Below are 27097 nucleotides of genomic sequence, written 5' to 3' on the forward strand. Positions count from 1 at the left end.
CACAGTGCTATGGCTTTTCCCAGGTCTAGATCTTGCTCTCGTAGCAGTCTTTCCCTTAGACCATTATCTGGAATACCACACACCAGTCTGTCTTTTATCAGCGAGTCTGTGAGTCCCCCAAATTCTCATGATTTGCTTCGGTTTCTCAGTTCAGTCACATACTGATCAATAGTCTCGCCGATTTTCTGTACACATGTGAAAAATTTGTGCCTCTCAAAGGTCACGTTGCGTTTAGGTATGCAGTAGGCCTCAAGCTGTTCCATTATTTTATCCAGCTTAATTTTGTCTCCATCAACAGCAAATATGAAATTATTATATACCTCCAGCGCTGCATCACCCACTACATGTAAGAACACGGACGATTTATGTTTATCACTTTTCTCGTCAGCTCCGGTTGCCGCTAAATACAGCTCTAAGCGTTGTTTGAACCTTCTCCAATTTTCAGCCACATTACCTGACAACTGAAGCGTCGCCGGTGGGAGTAAACCTTCCATTTTTCACTTCGTTAGCTATTCTCTAATGGTAAGCAACGATGTTCTCTTCTGGCTTGCTAATATGTGGAGAGCTGATTTAACTTACTTGCCACAACTCCTTTCACTGTCCCATCGAGTTGCTAACTTCCGATTTTTTTCTCTTCATCTCTTTCAATCGAGCCACTTCTGACACCATGTGTTGATTTCCTTGTGGGTTCAATGATGAGACATTTATCAAAGGAGTATAACTTTTAATCTAAGGTTTGTTCAAGAATTCATACAGCTTTTCAGGAGACCATGCTTCTGGCTGCAGCTAAAAATGAAACTGAAACTCTCAGCCTGCTTGTCTGTGTCACATGACCTCTGCTGCTCAGGCACAAGCAATCAAACACAGACAAGTATGCTGTAAGGCATAAGTAATCAAACACAGACAAATATCATCACTATTTGCTGATATCATTACAAAACCCAAATGCCTCTGCACTACGATGGCATGTTTCCAGGGCAACAGATGGTGAATCCAGAAGGTGCAGCTGCAGGTAGCTCGGCCATCATGTGTCTGCAGAGTGGGCTCCCTGTCACCAGAAGTCACAGTGACTGTGTCCACTTCTTGCTGCTTGATGCTCACTGCAGACAGGTGACGATGATTTTCCCACATCTGCTTCACAGCATAATTGGTGAACTCTGCATAGAAGGACTGTAGGTCTGCAGGTGACTCTGCCACCTGCTTGAAAGAGTTTTTCTGCAGGAATGTGGCAAAGGAGCGCTCCTCATCCAGGACATCGTTGTGGAAGACCAGCAATTCAATGCCTTTCTTCATGGATGAGGAGGCGTGGAGCGGGTGTTTTATCTCAATCCGATTACTGGTGCTATTTCTGAAAGTTAGACTGGTTCTTTGGGAATATGTCGCCCACATCTCCTTCTGCGGAACCCAGCTAATGAACAGACACTCCTGCAGGGGCGGCTGAGGCTGCCCAATCCTTTCTATACATGACATCAGTTTCTCCTCCGAGCCTGCAGATCTCAAACAATTGCTGCTTCCTAGGATGGTCCAATGTGTAGCTGCAGATCTTCCTCCTCATGTTCAGTATAACATGGAATTGGCACAGTAGCATCATGACAGCTGGAAGGTGCTTCTTGAATGCATTGATCTCGTTGATGCCCTTATCCATGATTGTCGTCTCCACCTGATCCAGGCAGGAGCCCAACATGTCAATGAACACACCCATGATTTCATCTTATTCCTCATCATGGTATAGAACACAGCCCTGCCCCTGCCAATTGTGTCCTGCACCATAGCCTGATACAGAGGATAGCCGTACTCGTTGATCTTGTACGTCCCATCAATAAACATCAGCTCGGGAAAGGCCTCGAGATGGGACTTCATTGCTGGTGTCATGAATGTCCTTCGCTTGCATGCCAACATGTACCGTCGCCCCGTTCCGTTCAATCTTTTCCAGAGTATCACAGAGTCCATTCATGCTGTCATCACCGGCTTTGAGTCGTGTCTTTATATTTCTAATATCGGGCAGGGTTACTAGTTGTTGAATTCCCTCTAAATATAAACCTTCAGCTGCCTGTTCCCGGGTCGCAGCTTGACCAACTCCTCCACCCTCTGCATCTCAGCCGGGTTGAGTTGTCATCTCCTGGCATTAGAAAGCTAAATATCCCGGACTCACGATATGGTGGGTATGCACAAGCTGTTCTTGGTCACGTTGAACTTCAAGGCGATGATGGCCTTGTAACCCTTGGCGAGGTATCTGGAAAATAAATGGCAATGAGACACAGAGCTATCAGTTTGGGGAAGTTCTCGAGGTGCACAGCCTCCCAGAGTGGGGGGTGGTGGTGCCCCGATCTGCTGCTGCCCTCTACCCTGGGCCCTGCCAGGGAGGCCTCTGCCTTGCATCCTGGGGGTGGTACCCATGCATAGGCTGGATAAGCTGGAATGACCAATCCATTCACTGCATTCTGTATGGTGCTTGGTTTGATCGATTGCGGTGGTGACCTGGAGGGGGCTGGTTAATAGATGCTGGTCGCTGTGAATGATATACTTTCCATCACTAGCGAGGCACTGGCATCCATGGTCCCCTCAGAGACTCCTCCCATGGGGCACTTTAATCTACATATTGATAGGGGACTTTAATCTACATATTGATAGGGGACTTTAATCTACATATTGATGGGGGACTTTAATCTACATATTGATGGGGACTTTAATCTACATATTGATGGGGGACTTTAATCTACATATTGATGGGGACTTTAATCTACATATTGATGGGGACTTTAATCTACATATTGATGGAGGACCTTAATCTACACATTGATGGGGGACTTTAATCTACACATTGATGGGGACATTAATCTACACATTGATGGGGACTTTAATCTACACATTGATGGGGGACTTTAATCTACATATTGATGGGGACTTTAATCTACACATTGATGGGGGACTTTAATCTACATATTGATGGGGGACTTTAATCAACACATTGATGGGGGACTTTAATCTACATATTGATGGGGGACTTTAATCTACACATTGATGGGGACTTTAACCTACACATTGATGGGGACTTTAATCGACACATTGATGGGGGACTTTAATCTACATATTGATGGGGACTTTAATCTACATATTGATGGGGACTTAATCTCCATATTGATGGGGGACTTTAATCTACACATTGATGGGGACTTCAATCTACCTATTGACGGCGACTTTAATCTACACATTGATGGGGACTTTAATCTACCTATTGATGGCGACTTTAATCTACACATTGATGGGGGACTTCAATCTACATATTGATGGGGGACTTTAATCAACACATTGATGGGGGACTTTAATCTACATATTGATGGGGGACTTTAATCTACTTATTGATGGGGACTTTAATCTACACCTTGATGGGGACTTTAATCTACATATTGATGGGGATTTTAATCTACACATTGATGGGGACTTTAATCTACATATTGATGGGGACTTTAATCTACACATTGATGGGGACTTTAATCTACATATTGATGGGGGACTTTAATCTACACATTGATGGGGACTTTAATCTACACATTGATGGGGACTTTAATCGACACATTGATGGGGGACTTTAATCTACATATTGATGGGGACTTTAATCTCCATATTGATGGGGGACTTCAATCTACATATTGATGGGGGACTTTAACCTACACATTGATGGGGGACTTTAATCTACCTATTGACGGCGACTTTAATCTACACATTGATGGGGACTTCATCTACCTATTGATGGCGACTTTAATCTACACATTGATGGGGACTTCAATCTACATACTGATGGGGGACTTTAATCTACACATTGATGGGGGACTTTAATCTACACATTGATGGGGACTTTAATCTACACATTGATCGGGACTTTAATCTACTTATTGATGGGGGCTTTAATCTACACATTGATGGGGACTTTAATCTACACATTGATGGGGACTTTAATCTACATATTGATGGGGGACTTTAATCTACATATTGATGGGGACATTAATCTACATATTGATGGAGGACTTTAATCTACACATTGATGGGGACTTTAATCTACACATTGATGGGGACTTTAATCTACATATTGATGGGGGACTTTAATCTACATATTGATGGGGACTTTAATCTACATATTGATGGGGACTTTAATCTACACATTGATGGGTCTTTAATCTACATATCGATGGGTCTTTAATCTACACATTGATGGGGGACTTTAATCAACACATTGATGGGGGACTTTAATCTACATATTGATGGGGGACTTTAATCTACACATTGATGGGGACTTTAATCTACATATTGATGGGGGACTTTAATCTACACATTGATGGGGACTTTAATCTACACATTGATGGGGCACTTTAATCTACATATTGATGGGGGACTTTAATCTACACATTGATGGGGACTTTAATCTACATATTGATGGGGGACTTTAATCTACACATTGATGGGGACTTTAACCTACACATTGATGGGGACTTTAATCGACACATTGATGGGGGACTTTAATCTACATATTGATGGGGACTTTAATCTACATATTGATGGGGACTTAATCTCCATATTGATGGGGGACTTTAATCTACACATTGATGGGGACTTCAATCTACCTATTGACGGCGACTTTAATCTACACATTGATGGGGACTTTAATCTACCTATTGATGGCGACTTTAATCTACACATTGATGGGGACTTCAATCTACATATTGATGGGGGGACTTTAATCTACACCTTGATGGGGACTTTAATCTACATATTGATGGGGATTTTAATCTACACATTGATGGGGACTTCAATCTACATACTGATGGGGGACTTTAATCAACACATTGATGGGGGACTTTAATCTACATATTGATGGGGGACTTTAATCTACACCTTGATGGGGACTGTAATCTACATATTGATGGGGATTTTAATCTACACATTGATGGGGACTTTAATCTACATATTGATGGGGACTTTAATCTACACATTGATGGGGGACTTTAATCTACACATTGATGGGGACTTTAAACTACCCATTGATGGGGGACTTTGAGCTACACATTGATGGGGGACTTTAAACTACACATTGATGGGGGACTTTAAACTACACATTGATGGGGGACTTTAATGTACACATTGATGGGGACTTTAATCTACACATTGATGGGGACTTTATTCTACACCTTGATGGGGGAGTTTAATTTACATATTGATGGGGAATTTAATCTACATATTGATGGGGACTTTAATCTACATATTGATGGGGGACCTCAATGTACATATTGATGGGTGACTTCAATTTACATATTGATGGGGGACTTTAATCTACACATCGATGGGGTATTTAAGCTACATATTGATGAGGACTTTAATCGACACATTGATGGGGGACTTAAATCTACACATTGATGGGGGACTTAAATCTACACATTGATGGGGGACTTTAATCTATATATTGATGGGGGACTTAAATCTACACATTGATGGGGACTTTAATCTACACATTGATGGGGGACTTTAATCTACACATTGATGGGGACTTTAATCTACATATTGATGGGGACGTTAATCTACATATTAATGGGGACTTTAATCTACATATTGATGGGGACTTTAATCTTCACATTGATGGGGACTTTAATCTACATATTGATGGGGCCTTTAATCTACATATTGATGGGGACTTTAATCTACACATTGATGGGTCTTTAATCTACACATTGATGGGGACTTTAATCTACATATTGATGGGGGACTTTAATCTACATATTGATGGAGGCCTTTAATCTACATCTTGATGGGGGCCTTAATCTACACATTGATGGGGGCCTTTAATCTACATATTGATGGGGTCTTTACTCTACACACTGATGGGGACTTTAATCTAGATATTGATGGGGACGTTAATCTACATATTGATGGGGGACTTTAATCTGCAAATTGATGGGGGATTTTAATCTACACCTTGATGGGGACTTTAATCCACATATTGATGGGGGACTTTAATCTACACATTGATGGGTCTTTAATCTACACATTGACGGTGTCTTTAATCTACACATTGATGGGGACTTTAATCTCCACATTGATGGGGGACTTTAATCTACACATTGATGGGAGACTTTAATCTACACATTGATGGAGGACTTTAATCTACACATTGATGGAGGACTTTAATCTACACATTGATGGGGTCTTTAATCTACACATTGATGGGGACTTTAATCTACACATTGATGGGGACTTTAATCTACATATTGATGGGGACTTTAATCTACACATTGATGGGGACTTTAATCTACATATTGATGGGGGACTTTAATCTATACATTGATGGGGACTTTAATCTACATATTGATGGAGGACATTAATCTACATATTGATGGGGACTTTAATATACACATTGATGGGGACTGTAACCTACATATTGATGGAGGACTTTAATCTACATATTGATGGGGGAATTGAATCTACACATTGAAGGGGAATTTAATCTACATATTGATGGGGATTTTAATCTACACATTGACGAGGACTTTAATCTACATATTGATGGGGACTTTAATCTACACATTGATGGGGACTTTAATCTACATATTGATGGGGACTTTAATCTACACATTGATGGGGACTTTAATCTACACATTGATGGGGAATTTAATCTACATATTGATGGGGATTTTAATCTACACATTGACGAGGACTTTAATCTACATATTGATGGGGACTTTAATCTACATATTGATGGGTCTTTAATCTACACATTGATGGGGACTTTAATCTACATATTGATGGGGACTTTAATCTACATATTGATGGGGACTTTAATCTACACATTGATGGGTCTTTAATCTACATATTGATGGGTCTTTAATCTACACATTGATGGGGACTTTAATCTACACATTGATGGGGACTTTACATATTGATGGGGGCTTTCATCTACAAATTGATGGGGGACTTTAATCTACATATTGATGGGGACTTTAATCTACACATTGATGGGGGACTTTAATCTACATGTTGATGGGGACTTTAATCTACAAATTGATGGGGACTTTAATCTACACATTGATGGGGACTTTAAACTACCCATTGATGGGGGACTTTGAGCTACACATTGATGGGGGACTTTAAACTACACATTGATGGGGGACTTTAAACTACACATTGATGGGGGACTTTAATGTACACATTGATGGGGACTTTAATCTACACATTGATGGGGACTTTATTCTACACCTTGATGGGGGAGTTTAATCTACATATTGATGGGGAATTTAATCTACATATTGATGGGGACTTTAATCTACATATTGATGGGGGACCTCAATGTACATATTGATGGGTGACTTCAATTTACATATTGATGGGGGACTTTAATCTACACATCGATGGGGTATTTAAGCTACATATTGATGGGGGACTTAAATCTACACATTGATGGGGGACTTAAATCTACACATTGATGGGGGACTTTAATCTATATATTGATGGGGGACTTAAATCTACACATTGATGGGGACTTTAATCTACACATTGATGGGGGACTTTAATCTACACATTGATGGGGACTTTAATCTACACATTGATGGGGGACTTTAATCTACATATTGATGGGGACTTTAATCTACATATTGATGGGGACGTTAATCTACATATTAATGGGGACTTTAATCTACATATTGATGGGGACTTTAATCTTCACATTGATGGGGACTTTAATCTACATATTGATGGGGCCTTTAATCTACATATTGATGGGGACTTTAATCTACACATTGATGGGTCTTTATTCTACACATTGATGGGGACTTTAATCTACATATTGATGGGGGACTTTAATCTACATATTGATGGAGGCCTTTAATCTACATCTTGATGGGGGCCTTAATCTACACATTGATGGGGGCCTTTAATCTACATATTGATGGGGTCTTTACTCTACACACTGATGGGGACTTTAATCTAGATATTGATGGGGACGTTAATCTACATATTGATGGGGGACTTTAATCTGCAAATTGATGGGGGATTTTAATCTACACCTTGATGGGGACTTTAATCCACATATTGATGGGGGACTTTAATCTACACATTGATGGGTCTTTAATCTACACATTGACGGTGTCTTTAATCTACACATTGATGGGGACTTTAATCTCCACATTGATGGGGGACTTTAATCTACACATTGATGGGAGACTTTAATCAACCTATTGATGGGGACTTTAATCTACACATTGATGGAGGACTTTAATCTACACATTGATGGAGGACTTTAATCTACACATTGATGGGGTCTTTAATCTACACATTGATGGCGACTTTAATCTACATATTGATGGGGACTTTAATCTACACATTGATGGGGACTTTAATCTACATATTGATGGGGACTTTAATCTACACATTGATGGGGACTTTAATCTACATATTGATGGGGGACTTTAATCTATACATTGATGGGGACTTTAATCTACATATTGATGGAGGACATTAATCTACATATTGATGGGGACTTTAATCTACACATTGATGGGGACTGTAACCTACATATTGATGGAGGACTTTAATCTACATATTGATGGGGGAATTGAATCTACACATTGAAGGGGAATTTAATCTACATATTGATGGGGATTTTAATCTACACATTGACGAGGACTTTAATCTACATATTGATGGGTCTTTAATCTACATATTGATGGGACTTTAATCTACACATTGATGGGGACTTTAATCTACATATTGATGGGGACTTTAATCTACACATTGATGGGGACTTTAATCTACACATTGATGGGGAATTTAATCTACATATTGATGGGGATTTTAATCTACACATTGACGAGGACTTTAATCTACATATTGATGGGGACTTTAATCTACATATTGATGGGTCTTTAATCTACACATTGATGGGGACTTTAATCTACATATTGATGGGGACTTTAATCTACATATTGATGGGGACTTTAATCTACACATTGATGGGTCTTTAATCTACATATTGATGGGTCTTTAATCTACACATTGATGGGGACTTTAATCTACACATTGATGGGGACTTTACATATTGATGGGGGCTTTCATCTACAAATTGATGGGGGACTTTAATCTACATATTGATGGGGACTTTAATCTACACATTGATGGGGGACTTTAATCTACATGTTGATGGGGACTTTAATCTACAAATTGATGGGGACTTTAATCTACACATTGATGGGGACTTTAAACTACACATTGATGGGGGACTTTAAGCTACACATTGATGGGGGACTTTAAACTACACATTGATGGGGGACTTTAATGTACACATTGATGGGGACTTTAATCTACACATTGATGGGGACTTTATTCTACACCTTGATGGGGGAGTTTAATCTACATATTGATGGGGACTTTAATCTACATATTGATGGGGACTTTAATCTACATATTGATGGGGGACCTCAATGTACATATTGATGGGTGACTTCAATTTACATATTGATGGGGGACTTTAATCTACACATCGATGGGGAATTTAAGCTACATATTGATGGGGACTTTAATCTACACATTGATGGGGAACTTCAATCTACACATTGATGGGGGACTTAAATCTACACATTGATGGGGACTTTAATCTACATATTGATGGGGACTTTAATCTACACATTGATGGGGACTTTAATCTACACATTGATGGGGAATTTAATCTACATATTGATGGGGATTTTAATCTACACATTGACGAGGACTTTAATCTACATATTGATGGGGACTTTAATCTACATATTGATGGGTCTTTAATCCACACATTGACGGTGACTTTAATCTACACATTGATGGGGACTTTAATCTCCACATTGATGGGGGACTTTAATCTACACATTGATGGGAGACTTTAATCAACCTATTGATGGGGACTTTAATCTACACATTGATGGGGACTTTAATCAAAACATTGATGGGGACTTTAATCTACACATTGATGGGGACTTTAATCTACACATTGATGGGGACTTTAATCTACATATTGATGGGGGCTTTAATCGACATTTTGATGGGGGACTTTAATCTACATATTGATGGAGGCCTTTAATCTACATCTTGATGGGGGCCTTAATCTACACATTGATGGGGGCCTTTAATCTACATATTGATGGGGTCTTTACTCTACACACTGATGGGGACTTTAATCTAGATATTGATGGGGACGTTAATCTACATATTGATGGGGGACTTTAATCTGCAAATTGATGGGGGATTTTAATCTACACCTTGATGGGGACTTTAATCCACATATTGATGGGGGACTTTAATCTACACATTGATGGGTCTTTAATCTACACATTGACGGTGTCTTTAATCTACACATTGATGGGGACTTTAATCTCCACATTGATGGGGGACTTTAATCTACACATTGATGGGAGACTTTAATCAACCTATTGATGGGGACTTTAATCTACACATTGATGGAGGACTTTAATCTACACATTGATGGAGGACTTTAATCTACACATTGATGGGGTCTTTAATCTACACATTGATGGCGACTTTAATCTACATATTGATGGGGACTTTAATCTACACATTGATGGGGACTTTAATCTACATATTGATGGGGACTTTAATCTACACATTGATGGGGACTTTAATCTACATATTGATGGGGGACTTTAATCTATACATTGATGGGGACTTTAATCTACATATTGATGGAGGACATTAATCTACATATTGATGGGGACTTTAATCTACACATTGATGGGGACTGTAACCTACATATTGATGGAGGACTTTAATCTACATATTGATGGGGGAATTGAATCTACACATTGAAGGGGAATTTAATCTACATATTGATGGGGATTTTAATCTACACATTGACGAGGACTTTAATCTACATATTGATGGGTCTTTAATCTACATATTGATGGGACTTTAATCTACACATTGATGGGGACTTTAATCTACATATTGATGGGGACTTTAATCTACACATTGATGGGGACTTTAATCTACACATTGATGGGGAATTTAATCTACATATTGATGGGGATTTTAATCTACACATTGACGAGGACTTTAATCTACATATTGATGGGGACTTTAATCTACATATTGATGGGTCTTTAATCTACACATTGATGGGGACTTTAATCTACATATTGATGGGGACTTTAATCTACATATTGATGGGGACTTTAATCTACACATTGATGGGTCTTTAATCTACATATTGATGGGTCTTTAATCTACACATTGATGGGGACTTTAATCTACACATTGATGGGGACTTTACATATTGATGGGGGCTTTCATCTACAAATTGATGGGGGACTTTAATCTACATATTGATGGGGACTTTAATCTACACATTGATGGGGGACTTTAATCTACATGTTGATGGGGACTTTAATCTACAAATTGATGGGGACTTTAATCTACACATTGATGGGGACTTTAAACTACACATTGATGGGGGACTTTAAGCTACACATTGATGGGGGACTTTAAACTACACATTGATGGGGGACTTTAATGTACACATTGATGGGGACTTTAATCTACACATTGATGGGGACTTTATTCTACACCTTGATGGGGGAGTTTAATCTACATATTGATGGGGACTTTAATCTACATATTGATGGGGACTTTAATCTACATATTGATGGGGGACCTCAATGTACATATTGATGGGTGACTTCAATTTACATATTGATGGGGGACTTTAATCTACACATCGATGGGGAATTTAAGCTACATATTGATGGGGACTTTAATCTACACATTGATGGGGAACTTCAATCTACACATTGATGGGGGACTTAAATCTACACATTGATGGGGACTTTAATCTACATATTGATGGGGACTTTAATCTACACATTGATGGGGACTTTAATCTACACATTGATGGGGAATTTAATCTACATATTGATGGGGATTTTAATCTACACATTGACGAGGACTTTAATCTACATATTGATGGGGACTTTAATCTACATATTGATGGGTCTTTAATCCACACATTGACGGTGACTTTAATCTACACATTGATGGGGACTTTAATCTCCACATTGATGGGGGACTTTAATCTACACATTGATGGGAGACTTTAATCAACCTATTGATGGGGACTTTAATCTACACATTGATGGGGACTTTAATCAAAACATTGATGGGGACTTTAATCTACACATTGATGGGGACTTTAATCTACACATTGATGGGGACTTTAATCTACATATTGATGGGGGCTTTAATCGACATTTTGATGGGGGACTTTAATCTACACATTGTTGGGGGCTTTAATCTACACATTGATGGGGGACTTTAATCTAGATATTGATGGGGGACTTTAATCTACATAATGATTGGGACTTTAATCTACATATTGATGGGGCACTTTAATCTACACATTGATGGGGGACTTTAATCTACACGTTGATGGGGACTTTAATCTACATATTGATGGGGGACTTTAATCCATATATTGATGGGGACTTTAATCTACATATTGATGGGGGTCTTTAATCTACATATTGATGGGGACTTTCATCTACACATTGATGGGTACCTTAATCTACATATTGATGGGGACTTTAATCTACACATTGATGGGGACTTTAATCTACACATTGATGGTGACTTAAATCTACATATTGATGGGGACTTTAATCTACACATTGATGAGGCCTTTAATCTACATATTGATGGGGTCTTTAATCTACATATTGATGGGGGACTTTAATCTACATATTGATGGGGGACTTTAAGCTACACGTTGATGGGGGACTTTAATCTACACATTGGAGGGGACTTTAATCTACACATTGATGGGGACTTTAATCTACATATTGACGGGGACTTTAATCTATATATTGATGGGGGACTTTAATCTACACATTGATGGGGGACTTTAATCTACATATTGATGGGGGACTTTAATCTACATATTGATGGGGGACTTTAATCTACACGTTGATGGGAACTTTAATCTACACGTTGATGGGGACTTTAATCTACATATTGATGGGGGACTTTAATCCACATATTGATGGGGGACTTTAATCTACACATTGATGGGGGACTTAAATCTACACATTGATGGGGACTTTAATCTACACATTGATGGGGGACTTTAATCTACACATTGATGGGGACTCTAATCTACATACTGATGGGGGACTTAAATCTACACATTGATGGGGGACTTTAATCTACATATTGATGGGGACTTTAATCTACATATTGATGGGGACGTTAATCTACATATTAATGGGGACTTTAATCTACATATTGATGGGGACTTTAATCTTCACATTGATGGGGACTTTAATCTACATATTGATGGGGCCTTTAATCTACATATTGATGGGGACTTTAATCTACATATTGATGGGGGACTTTAATCTACATATTGATGGAGGCCTTTAATCTACATCTTGATGGGGGCCTTAATCTACACATTGATGGGGGCCTTTAATCTACATATTGATGGGGTCTTTACTCTACACACTGATGGGGACTTTAATCTAGATATTGATGGGGACGTTAATCTACATATTGATGGGGGACTTTAATCTGCAAATTGATGGGGGATTTTAATCTACACCTTGATGGGGACTTTAATCCACATATTGATGGGGGACTTTAATCTACACATTGATGGGTCTTTAATCTACACATTGACGGTGTCTTTAATCTACACATTGATGGGGACTTTAATCTCCACATTGACGGTGTCTTTAATCTACACATTGATGGGGTCTTTAATCTACACATTGATGGGGACTTTAATCTACATATTGATGGGGACTTTAATCTACACATTGATGGGGACTTTAATCTACATATTGATGGGGGACTTTAATCTACACATTGATGGGTCTTTAATCTACACATTGACGGTGTCTTTAATCTACACATTGATGGGGGACTTTAATCTACACATTGATGGGGACTTTAATCTACACATTGATGGGGACTTTAATCTACACATTGATGGGGACTGTAACCTACATATTGATGGAGGACTTTAATCTACATATTGATGGGGGAATTGAATCTACACATTGAAGGGGAATTTAATCTACATATTGATGGGGATTTTAATCTACACATTGACGAGGACTTTAATCTACATATTGATGGGTCTTTAATCTACATATTGATGGGACTTTAATCTACACATTGATGGGGACTTTAATCTACATATTGATGGGGACTTTAATCTACACATTGATGGGGACTTTAATCTACACATTGATGGGGAATTTAATCTACATATTGATGGGGATTTTAATCTACACATTGACGAGGACTTTAATCTACATATTGATGGGGACTTTAATCTACATATTGATGGGTCTTTAATCTACACATTGATGGGGACTTTAATCTACATATTGATGGGGACTTTAATCTACATATTGATGGGGACTTTAATCTACACATTGATGGGTCTTTAATCTACATATTGATGGGGGACCTCAATGTACATATTGATGGGTGACTTCAATTTACATATTGATGGGGGACTTTAATCTACACATCGATGGGGAATTTAAGCTACATATTGATGGGGACTTTAATCTACACATTGATGGGGAACTTCAATCTACACATTGATGGGGGACTTAAATCTACACATTGATGGGTACCTTAATCTACATATTGATGGGGACTTTAATCTACACATTGATGGGGACTTTAATCTACACATTGATGGTGACTTAAATCTACATATTGATGGGGACTTTAATCTACACATTGATGAGGCCTTTAATCTACATATTGATGGGGTCTTTAATCTACATATTGATGGGGGACTTTAATCTACATATTGATGGGGGACTTTAAGCTACACGTTGATGGGGGACTTTAATCTACACATTGGAGGGGACTTTAATCTACACATTGATGGGGACTTTAATCTACATATTGACGGGGACTTTAATCTATATATTGATGGGGGACTTTAATCTACACATTGATGGGGGACTTTAATCTACATATTGATGGGGGACTTTAATCTACATATTGATGGGGGACTTTAATCTACACGTTGATGGGAACTTTAATCTACACGTTGATGGGGACTTTAATCTACATATTGATGGGGGACTTTAATCCACATATTGATGGGGGACTTTAATCTACACATTGATGGGGGACTTTAATCTACATATTGATGGGGGACTTTAATCTACATATTGATGGGGGACTTTAATCTACATATTGATGGGGGACTTTAATCTACACATTGATGGGGACTTTAATCTACACATTGATGGGGGACTTTAATCTACACATTGATGGGGACTTTAATCTACATACTGATGGGGGACTTAAATCTACACATTGATGGGGGACTTTAATCTACATATTGATGGGGACTTTAATCTACATATTGATGGGGACGTTAATCTACATATTAATGGGGACTTTAATCTACATATTGATGGGGACTTTAATCTTCACATTGATGGGGACTTTAATCTACATATTGATGGGGCCTTTAATCTACATATTGATGGGGACTTTAATCTACATCTTGATGGGGGACTTTAATCTACATCTTGATGGAGGCCTTTAATCTACATCTTGATGGAGGCCTTTAATCTACATCTTGATGGGGGCCTTAATCTACACATTGATGGGGGCCTTTAATCTACATATTGATGGGGTCTTTACTCTACACACTGATGGGGACTTTAATCTAGATATTGATGGGGACGTTAATCTACATATTGATGGGGGACTTTAATCTGCAAATTGATGGGGGATTTTAATCTACACCTTGATGGGGACTTTAATCCACATATTGATGGGGGACTTTAATCTACACATTGATGGGTCTTTAATCTACACATTGACGGTGTCTTTAATCTACACATTGATGGGGACTTTAATCTCCACATTGACGGTGTCTTTAATCTACACATTGATGGGGTCTTTAATCTACACATTGATGGGGACTTTAATCTACATATTGATGGGGACTTTAATCTACACATTGATGGGGTCTTTAATCTACACATTGATGGGGACTTTAATCTACATATTGATGGGGTCTTTAATCTACACATTGATGGGGACTTTAATCTACATATTGATGGGGACTTTAATCTACACATTGATGGGGACTGTAACCTACATATTGATGGAGGACTTTAATCTACATATTGATGGGGGAATTGAATCTACACATTGAAGGGGAATTTAATCTACATATTGATGGGGATTTTAATCTACACATTGACGAGGACTTTAATCTACATATTGATGGGTCTTTAATCTACATATTGATGGGACTTTAATCTACACATTGATGGGGACTTTAATCTACATATTGATGGGGACTTCAATCTACACATTGATGGGGACTTTAATCTACACATTGATGGGGAATTTAATCTACATATTGATGGGGATTTTAATCTACACATTGACGAGGACTTTAATCTACATATTGATGGGGACTTTAATCTACATATTGATGGGTCTTTAATCTACACATTGATGGGGACTTTAATCTACATATTGATGGGGACTTTAATCTACATATTGATGGGGACTTTAATCTACACATTGATGGGTCTTTAATCTACATATTGATGGGTCTTTAATCTACACATTGATGGGGACTTTAATCTACACATTGATGGGGACTTTAATCTACACATTGATGGGGGACTTTAATCTACATGTTGATGGGGACTTTAATCTACAAATTGATGGGGACTTTAATCTACACATTGAAGGGGACTTTAAACTACACATTGATGGGGGACTTTAAGCTACACATTGATGGGGGACTTTAAACTACACATTGATGGGGGACTTTAATGTACACATTGATGGGGACTTTAATCTACACATTGATGGGGACTTTATTCTACACCTTGATGGGGGAGTTTAATCTACATATTGATGGGGACTTTAATCTCCATATTGATGGGGACTTTAATCTACATATTGATGGGGGACCTCAATGTACATATTGATGGGTGACTTCAATTTACATATTGATGGGGGACTTTAATCTACACATCGATGGGGAATTTAAGCTACATATTGATGGGGACTTTAATCTACACATTGATGGGGAACTTCAATCTACACATTGATGGGGGACTTAAATCTACACATTGATGGGGACTTTAATCTACATATTGATGGGGACTTTAATCTACACATTGATGGGGACTTTAATCTACACATTGATGGGGAATTTAATCTACATATTGATGGGGATTTTAATCTACACATTGACGAGGACTTTAATCTACATATTGATGGGGACTTTAATCTACATATTGATGGGTCTTTAATCTACACATTGATGGGGACTTTAATCTACATATTGATGGGGACTTTAATCTACATATTGATGGGGACTTTAATCTACACATTGATGGGTCTTTAATCTACATATTGATGGGTCTTTAATCTACACATTGATGGGGACTTTAATCTACACATTGATGGGGACTTTAATCTACACATTGATGGGGGACTTTAATCTACATGTTGATGGGGACTTTAATCTACAAATTGATGGGGACTTTAATCTACACATTGAAGGGGACTTTAAACTACACATTGATGGGGGACTTTAAGCTACACATTGATGGGGGACTTTAAACTACACATTGATGGGGGACTTTAATGTACACATTGATGGGGACTTTAATCTACACATTGATGGGGACTTTATTCTACACCTTGATGGGGGAGTTTAATCTACATATTGATGGGGACTTTAATCTCCATATTGATGGGGACTTTAATCTACATATTGATGGGGGACCTCAATGTACATATTGATGGGTGACTTCAATTTACATATTGATGGGGGACTTTAATCTACACATCGATGGGGAATTTAAGCTACATATTGATGGGGACTTTAATCTACACATTGATGGGGAACTTGAATCTACACATTGATGGGGGACTTAAATCTACACATTGATGGGGACTTTAATCTACATATTGATGGGGACTTTAATCTACACATTGATGGGGACTTTAATCTACACATTGATGGGGAATTTAATCTACATATTGATGGGTCTTTAATCTACACATTGACGGTGACTTTAATCTACACATTGATGGGGACTTTAATCTCCACATTGATGGGGGACTTTAATCTACACATTGATGGGAGACTTTAATCAACCTATTGATGGGGACTTTAATCTACACATTGATGGGGACTTTAATCAAAACATTGATGGGGACTTTAATCTGCACATTGATGGGGACTTTAATCTACACATTGATGGGGACTTTAATCTACATATTGATGGGGGCTTTAATCGACATTTTGATGGGGGACTTTAATCTACACATTGTTGGGGGCTTTAATCTACACATTGATGGGGGACATTAATCTACACATTGATGGGGGACTTTAATCTAGATATTGATGGGGGACTTTAATCTACATATTGATTGGGACTTTAATCTACATATTGATGGGGCACTTTAATCTACACATTGATGGGGGACTTTAATCTACACGTTGATGGGGACTTTAATCTACATATTGATGGGGGACTTTAATCCATATATTGATGGGGACTTTAATCTACATATTGATGGGGGTCTTTAATCTACATATTGATGGGGACTTTCATCTACACATTGATGGGTACTTTAATCTACATATTGATGGGGACTTTAATCTACACATTGATGGGGACTTTAATCTACACATTGATGGTGACTTAAATCTACATATTGATGGGGACTTTAATCTACACATTGATGAGGCCTTTAATCTACATATTGATGGGGTCTTTAATCTACATATTGATGGGGGACTTTAATCTACATATTGATGGGGGACTTTAATCTACACATTGGAGGGGACTTTAATCTACACATTGATGGGGACTTTAATCTACATATTGACGGGGACTTTAATCTATATATTGATGGGGGACTTTAATCTACACATTGATGGGGGACTTTAATCTACATATTGATGGGGGACTTTAATCTACATATTGATTGGGACTTTAAAATACATATTGATGGGGTACTTTAATCTACACATTGATGGGGGACTTTAATCTACACATTGATGGGGACTTTAATCTACCTATTGATGGGGACTTTAATCTACACATTGATGGGGACTTTAATCTACACATTGATGGGGGACTTTAATCTACATATTGATGGGGGACTTTAATCTACATATTGATGGGGGCTTTAATCTACATATTGATGGGTACTTTAAGCTACATGTTGATGGGGACTTTAATCTACATATTGATGGGGTCCTCAATCTACATATTGATGGGGACTTTAATCTACACATTGATGGGGGACTTTAATCTACACATTGATGGGGACTTTAAACTACCCATTGATGGGGGACTTTGAGCTACACATTGATGGGGGACTTTAAACTACACATTGATGGGGGACTTTAAACTACACATTGATGGGGGACTTTAATGTACACATTGATGGGGACTTTAATCTACACATTGATGGGGACTTTATTCTACACCTTGATGGGGGAGTTTAATTTACATATTGATGGGGAATTTAATCTACATATTGATGGGGACTTTAATCTACATATTGATGGGGGACCTCAATGTACATATTGATGGGTGACTTCAATTTACATATTGATGGGGGACTTTAATCTACACATCGATGGGGTATTTAAGCTACATATTGATGAGGACTTTAATCTACACATTGATGGGGGACTTAAATCTATACATTGATGGGGGACTTAAATCTACACATTGATGGGGGACTTTAATCTATATATTGATGGGGGACTTAAATCTACACATTGATGGGGACTTTAATCTACACATTGATGGGGGACTTTAATCTACACATTGATGGGGACTTTAATCTACATACTGATGGGGGACTTTAATCTACACATTGATGGGGACTTTAATCTACATATTGATGGGGACGTTAATCTACATATTAATGGGGACTTTAATCTACATATTGATGGGGACTTTAATCTTCACATTGATGGGGACTTTAATCTACATATTGATGGGGCCTTTAATCTACATATTGATGGGGACTTTAATCTACACATTGATGGGTCTTTAATCTACACATTGATGGGGACTTTAATCTACATATTGATGGGGGACTTTAATCTACATATTGATGGAGGCCTTTAATCTACATCTTGATGGGGGCCTTAATCTACACATTGATGGGGGCCTTTAATCTACATATTGATGGGGTCTTTACTCTACACACTGATGGGGACTTTAATCTAGATATTGATGGGGACGTTAATCTACATATTGATGGGGGACTTTAATCTGCAAATTGATGGGGGATTTTAATCTACACCTTGATGGGGACTTTAATCCACATATTGATGGGGGACTTTAATCTACACATTGATGGGTCTTTAATCTACACATTGACGGTGTCTTTAATCTACACATTGATGGGGACTTTAATCTCCACATTGATGGAGGACTTTAATCTACACATTGATGGGAGACTTTAATCTACACATTGATGGGGTCTTTAATCTACACATTGATGGCGACTTTAATCTACATATTGATGGGGACTTTAATCTACACATTGATGGGGACTTTAATCTACATATTGATGGGGACTTTAATCTACACATTGATGGGGACTTTAATCTACATATTGATGGGGGACTTTAATCTATACATTGATGGGGACTTTAATCTACATATTGATGGAGGACATTAATCTACATATTGATGGGGACTTTAATCTACACATTGATGGGGACTGTAACCTACATATTGATGGAGGACTTTAATCTACATATTGATGGGGGAATTGAATCTACACATTGAAGGGGAATTTAATCTACATATTGATGGGGATTTTAATCTACACATTGACGAGGACTTTAATCTACATATTGATGGGGACTTTAATCTACACATTGATGGGGACTTTAATCTACATATTGATGGGGACTTTAATCTACACATTGATGGGGACTTTAATCTACACATTGATGGGGAATTTAATCTACATATTGATGGGGATTTTAATCTACACATTGACGAGGACTTTAATCTACATATTGATGGGGACTTTAATCTACATATTGATGGGTCTTTAATCTACACATTGATGGGGACTTTAATCTACATATTGATGGGGACTTTAATCTACATATTGATGGGGACTTTAATCTACACATTGATGGGTCTTTAATCTACATATTGATGGGTCTTTAATCTACACATTGATGGGGACTTTAATCTACACATTGATGGGGACTTTACATATTGATGGGGGCTTTCATCTACAAATTGATGGGGGACTTTAATCTACATATTGATGGGGACTTTAATCTACACATTGATGGGGGACTTTAATCTACATGTTGATGTGGACTTTAATCTACAAATTGATGGGGACTTTAATCTACACATTGATGGGGACTTTAAACTACCCATTGATGGGGGACTTTGAGCTACACATTGATGGGGGACTTTAAACTACACATTGATGGGGGACTTTAAACTACACATTGATGGGGGACTTTAATGTACACATTGATGGGGACTTTAATCTACACATTGATGGGGACTTTATTCTACACCTTGATGGGGGAGTTTAATCTACATATTGATGGGGAATTTAATCTACATATTGATGGGGACTTTAATCTACATATTGATGGGGGACCTCAATGTACATATTGATGGGTGACTTCAATTTACATATTGATGGGGGACTTTAATCTACACATCGATGGGGTATTTAAGCTACATATTGATGGGGGACTTAAATCTACACATTGATGGGGGACTTAAATCTACACATTGATGGGGGACTTTAATCTATATATTGATGGGGGACTTAAATCTACACATTGATGGGGACTTTAATCTACACATTGATGGGGGACTTTAATCTACATACTGATGGGGGACTTTAATCTACACATTGATGGGGGACTTTAATCTACATATTGATGGGGACTTTAATCTACATATTGATGGGGACGTTAATCTACATATTAATGGGGACTTTAATCTACATATTGATGGGGACTTTAATCTTCACATTGATGGGGACTTTAATCTACATATTGATGGGGCCTTTAATCTACATATTGATGGGGACTTTAATCTACACATTGATGGGTCTTTATTCTACACATTGATGGGGACTTTAATCTACATATTGATGGGGGACTTTAATCTACATATTGATGGAGGCCTTTAATCTACATCTTGATGGGGGCCTTAATCTACACATTGATGGGGGCCTTTAATCTACATATTGATGGGGTCTTTACTCTACACACTGATGGGGACTTTAATCTAGATATTGATGGGGACGTTAATCTACATATTGATGGGGGACTTTAATCTGCAAATTGATGGGGGATTTTAATCTACACCTTGATGGGGACTTTAATCCACATATTGATGGGGGACTTTAATCTACACATTGATGGGTCTTTAATCTACACATTGACGGTGTCTTTAATCTACACATTGATGGGGACTTTAATCTCCACATTGATGGGGGACTTTAATCTACACATTGATGGGAGACTTTAATCAACCTATTGATGGGGACTTTAATCTACACATTGATGGAGGACTTTAATCTACACATTGATGGAGGACTTTAATCTACACATTGATGGGGTCTTTAATCTACACATTGATGGCGACTTTAATCTACATATTGATGGGGACTTTAATCTACACATTGATGGGGACTTTAATCTACATATTGATGGGGACTTTAATCTACACATTGATGGGGACTTTAATCTACATATTGATGGGGGACTTTAATCTATACATTGATGGGGACTTTAATCTACATATTGATGGAGGACATTAATCTACATATTGATGGGGACTTTAATCTACACATTGATGGGGACTGTAACCTACATATTGATGGAGGACTTTAATCTACATATTGATGGGGGAATTGAATCTACACATTGAAGGGGAATTTAATCTACATATTGATGGGGATTTTAATCTACACATTGACGAGGACTTTAATCTACATATTGATGGGTCTTTAATCTACATATTGATGGGACTTTAATCTACACATTGATGGGGACTTTAATCTACATATTGATGGGGACTTTAATCTACACATTGATGGGGACTTTAATCTACACATTGATGGGGAATTTAATCTACATATTGATGGGGATTTTAATCTACACATTGACGAGGACTTTAATCTACATATTGATGGGGACTTTAATCTACATATTGATGGGTCTTTAATCTACACATTGATGGGGACTTTAATCTACATATTGATGGGGACTTTAATCTACATATTGATGGGGACTTTAATCTACACATTGATGGGTCTTTAATCTACATATTGATGGGTCTTTAATCTACACATTGATGGGGACTTTAATCTACACATTGATGGGGACTTTACATATTGATGGGGGCTTTCATCTACAAATTGATGGGGGACTTTAATCTACATATTGATGGGGACTTTAATCTACACATTGATGGGGGACTTTAATCTACATGTTGATGGGGACTTTAATCTACAAATTGATGGGGACTTTAATCTACACATTGATGGGGACTTTAAACTACACATTGATGGGGGACTTTAAGCTACACATTGATGGGGGACTTTAAACTACACATTGATGGGGGACTTTAATGTACACATTGATGGGGACTTTAATCTACACATTGATGGGGACTTTATTCTACACCTTGATGGGGGAGTTTAATCTACATATTGATGGGGACTTTAATCTACATATTGATGGGGACTTTAATCTACATATTGATGGGGGACCTCAATGTACATATTGATGGGTGACTTCAATTTACATATTGATGGGGGACTTTAATCTACACATCGATGGGGAATTTAAGCTACATATTGATGGGGACTTTAATCTACACATTGATGGGGAACTTCAATCTACACATTGATGGGGGACTTAAATCTACACATTGATGGGGACTTTAATCTACATATTGATGGGGACTTTAATCTACACATTGATGGGGACTTTAATCTACACATTGATGGGGAATTTAATCTACATATTGATGGGGATTTTAATCTACACATTGACGAGGACTTTAATCTACATATTGATGGGGACTTTAATCTACATATTGATGGGTCTTTAATCCACACATTGACGGTGACTTTAATCTACACATTGATGGGGACTTTAATCTCCACATTGATGGGGGACTTTAATCTACACATTGATGGGAGACTTTAATCAACCTATTGATGGGGACTTTAATCTACACATTGATGGGGACTTTAATCAAAACATTGATGGGGACTTTAATCTACACATTGATGGGGACTTTAATCTACACATTGATGGGGACTTTAATCTACATATTGATGGGGGCTTTAATCGACATTTTGATGGGGGACTTTAATCTACACATTGTTGGGGGCTTTAATCTACACATTGATGGGGGACTTTAATCTAGATATTGATGGGGGACTTTAATCTACATAATGATTGGGACTTTAATCTACATATTGATGGGGCACTTTAATCTACACATTGATGGGGGACTTTAATCTACACGTTGATGGGGACTTTAATCTACATATTGATGGGGGACTTTAATCCATATATTGATGGGGACTTTAATCTACATATTGATGGGGGTCTTTAATCTACATATTGATGGGGACTTTCATCTACACATTGATGGGTACCTTAATCTACATATTGATGGGGACTTTAATCTACACATTGATGGGGACTTTAATCTACACATTGATGGTGACTTAAATCTACATATTGATGGGGACTTTAATCTACACATTGATGAGGCCTTTAATCTACATATTGATGGGGTCTTTAATCTACATATTGATGGGGGACTTTAATCTACATATTGATGGGGGACTTTAAGCTACACGTTGATGGGGGACTTTAATCTACACATTGGAGGGGACTTTAATCTACACATTGATGGGGACTTTAATCTACATATTGACGGGGACTTTAATCTATATATTGATGGGGGACTTTAATCTACACATTGATGGGGGACTTTAATCTACATATTGATGGGGGACTTTAATCTACATATTGATGGGGGACTTTAATCTACACGTTGATGGGAACTTTAATCTACACGTTGATGGGGACTTTAATCTACATATTGATGGGGGACTTTAATCCACATATTGATGGGGGACTTTAATCTACACATTGATGGGGGACTTAAATCTACACATTGATGGGGACTTTAATCTACACATTGATGGGGGACTTTAATCTACACATTGATGGGGACTTTAATCTACATACTGATGGGGGACTTAAATCTACACATTGATGGGGGACTTTAATCTACATATTGATGGGGACTTTAATCTACATATTGATGGGGTCGTTAATCTACATATTAATGGGGACTTTAATCTACATATTGATGGGGACTTTAATCTTCACATTGATGGGGACTTTAATCTACATATTGATGGGGGACCTCAATGTACATATTGATGGGGTCTTTAATCTACATATTGATGGGGGACTTTAATCTACATATTGATGGGGGACTTTAAGCTACACGTTGATGGGGGACTTTAATCTACACATTGGAGGGGACTTTAATCTGCACATTGATGGGGACTTTAATCTGCATACTGATGGGGGACTTAAATCTACACATTGATGGGGGACTTAAATCTACACATTGATGGGTACCTTAATCTACATATTGATGGGGACTTTAATCTACACATTGATGGGGACTTTAATCTACACATTGATGGTGACTTAAATCTACATATTGATGGGGACTTTAATCTACACATTGATGAGGCCTTTAATCTACATATTGATGGGGTCTTTAATCTACATATTGATGGGGGACTTTAATCTACATATTGATGGGGGACTTTAAGCTACACGTTGATGGGGGACTTTAATCTACACATTGGAGGGGACTTTAATCTACACATTGATGGGGACTTTAATCTACATATTGACGGGGACTTTAATCTATATATTGATGGGGGACTTTAATCTACACATTGATGGGGGACTTTAATCTACATATTGATGGGGGACTTTAATCTACATATTGATGGGGGACTTTAATCTACACGTTGATGGGAACTTTAATCTACACGTTGATGGGGACTTTAATCTACATATTGATGGGGGACTTTAATCCACATATTGATGGGGGACTTTAATCTACACATTGATGGGGGACTTTAATCTACATATTGATGGGGGACTTTAATCTACATATTGATGGGGGACTTTAATCTACATATTGATGGGGGACTTAAATCTACACATTGATGGGGACTTTAATCTACACATTGATGGGGGACTTTAATCTACACATTGATGGGGACTTTAATCTACATACTGATGGGGGACTTAAATCTACACATTGATGGGGGACTTTAATCTACATATTGATGGGGACTTTAATCTACATATTGATGGGGACGTTAATCTACATATTAATGGGGACTTTAATCTACATATTGATGGGGACTTTAATCTTCACATTGATGGGGACTTTAATCTACATATTGATGGGGCCTTTAATCTACATATTGATGGGGACTTTAATCTACATATTGATGGGGGACTTTAATCTACATATTGATGGGGGACTTTAATCTACATCTTGATGGAGGCCTTTAATCTACATCTTGATGGAGGCCTTTAATCTACATCTTGATGGGGGCCTTAATCTACACATTGATGGGGGCCTTTAATCTACATATTGATGGGGTCTTTACTCTACACACTGATGGGGACTTTAATCTAGATATTGATGGGGACGTTAATCTACATATTGATGGGGGACTTTAATCTGCAAATTGATGGGGGATTTTAATCTACACCTTGATGGGGACTTTAATCCACATATTGATGGGGGACTTTAATCTACACATTGATGGGTCTTTAATCTACACATTGACGGTGTCTTTAATCTACACATTGATGGGGACTTTAATCTCCACATTGACGGTGTCTTTAATCTACACATTGATGGGGACTTTAATCTACATATTGATGGGGACTTTAATCTACACATTG

General features: G+C 38.0%; 1 pseudogene; it reads right to left on the reverse strand.

The window, feature by feature from the left end:
- Positions 1–650: 650 nt before the first annotated feature.
- The window catches only part of LOC147101911 (uncharacterized), a 40473-nt pseudogene continuing 14026 nt past the window's right edge, over positions 651–27097 (reverse strand).

Source organism: Somniosus microcephalus, chromosome 23 (assembly GCF_052327205.1).
Source record: "Somniosus microcephalus isolate GS21.2 chromosome 23, FLI_Smic_1.0, whole genome shotgun sequence".
NCBI lineage: Eukaryota > Metazoa > Chordata > Chondrichthyes > Squaliformes > Somniosidae > Somniosus > Somniosus microcephalus.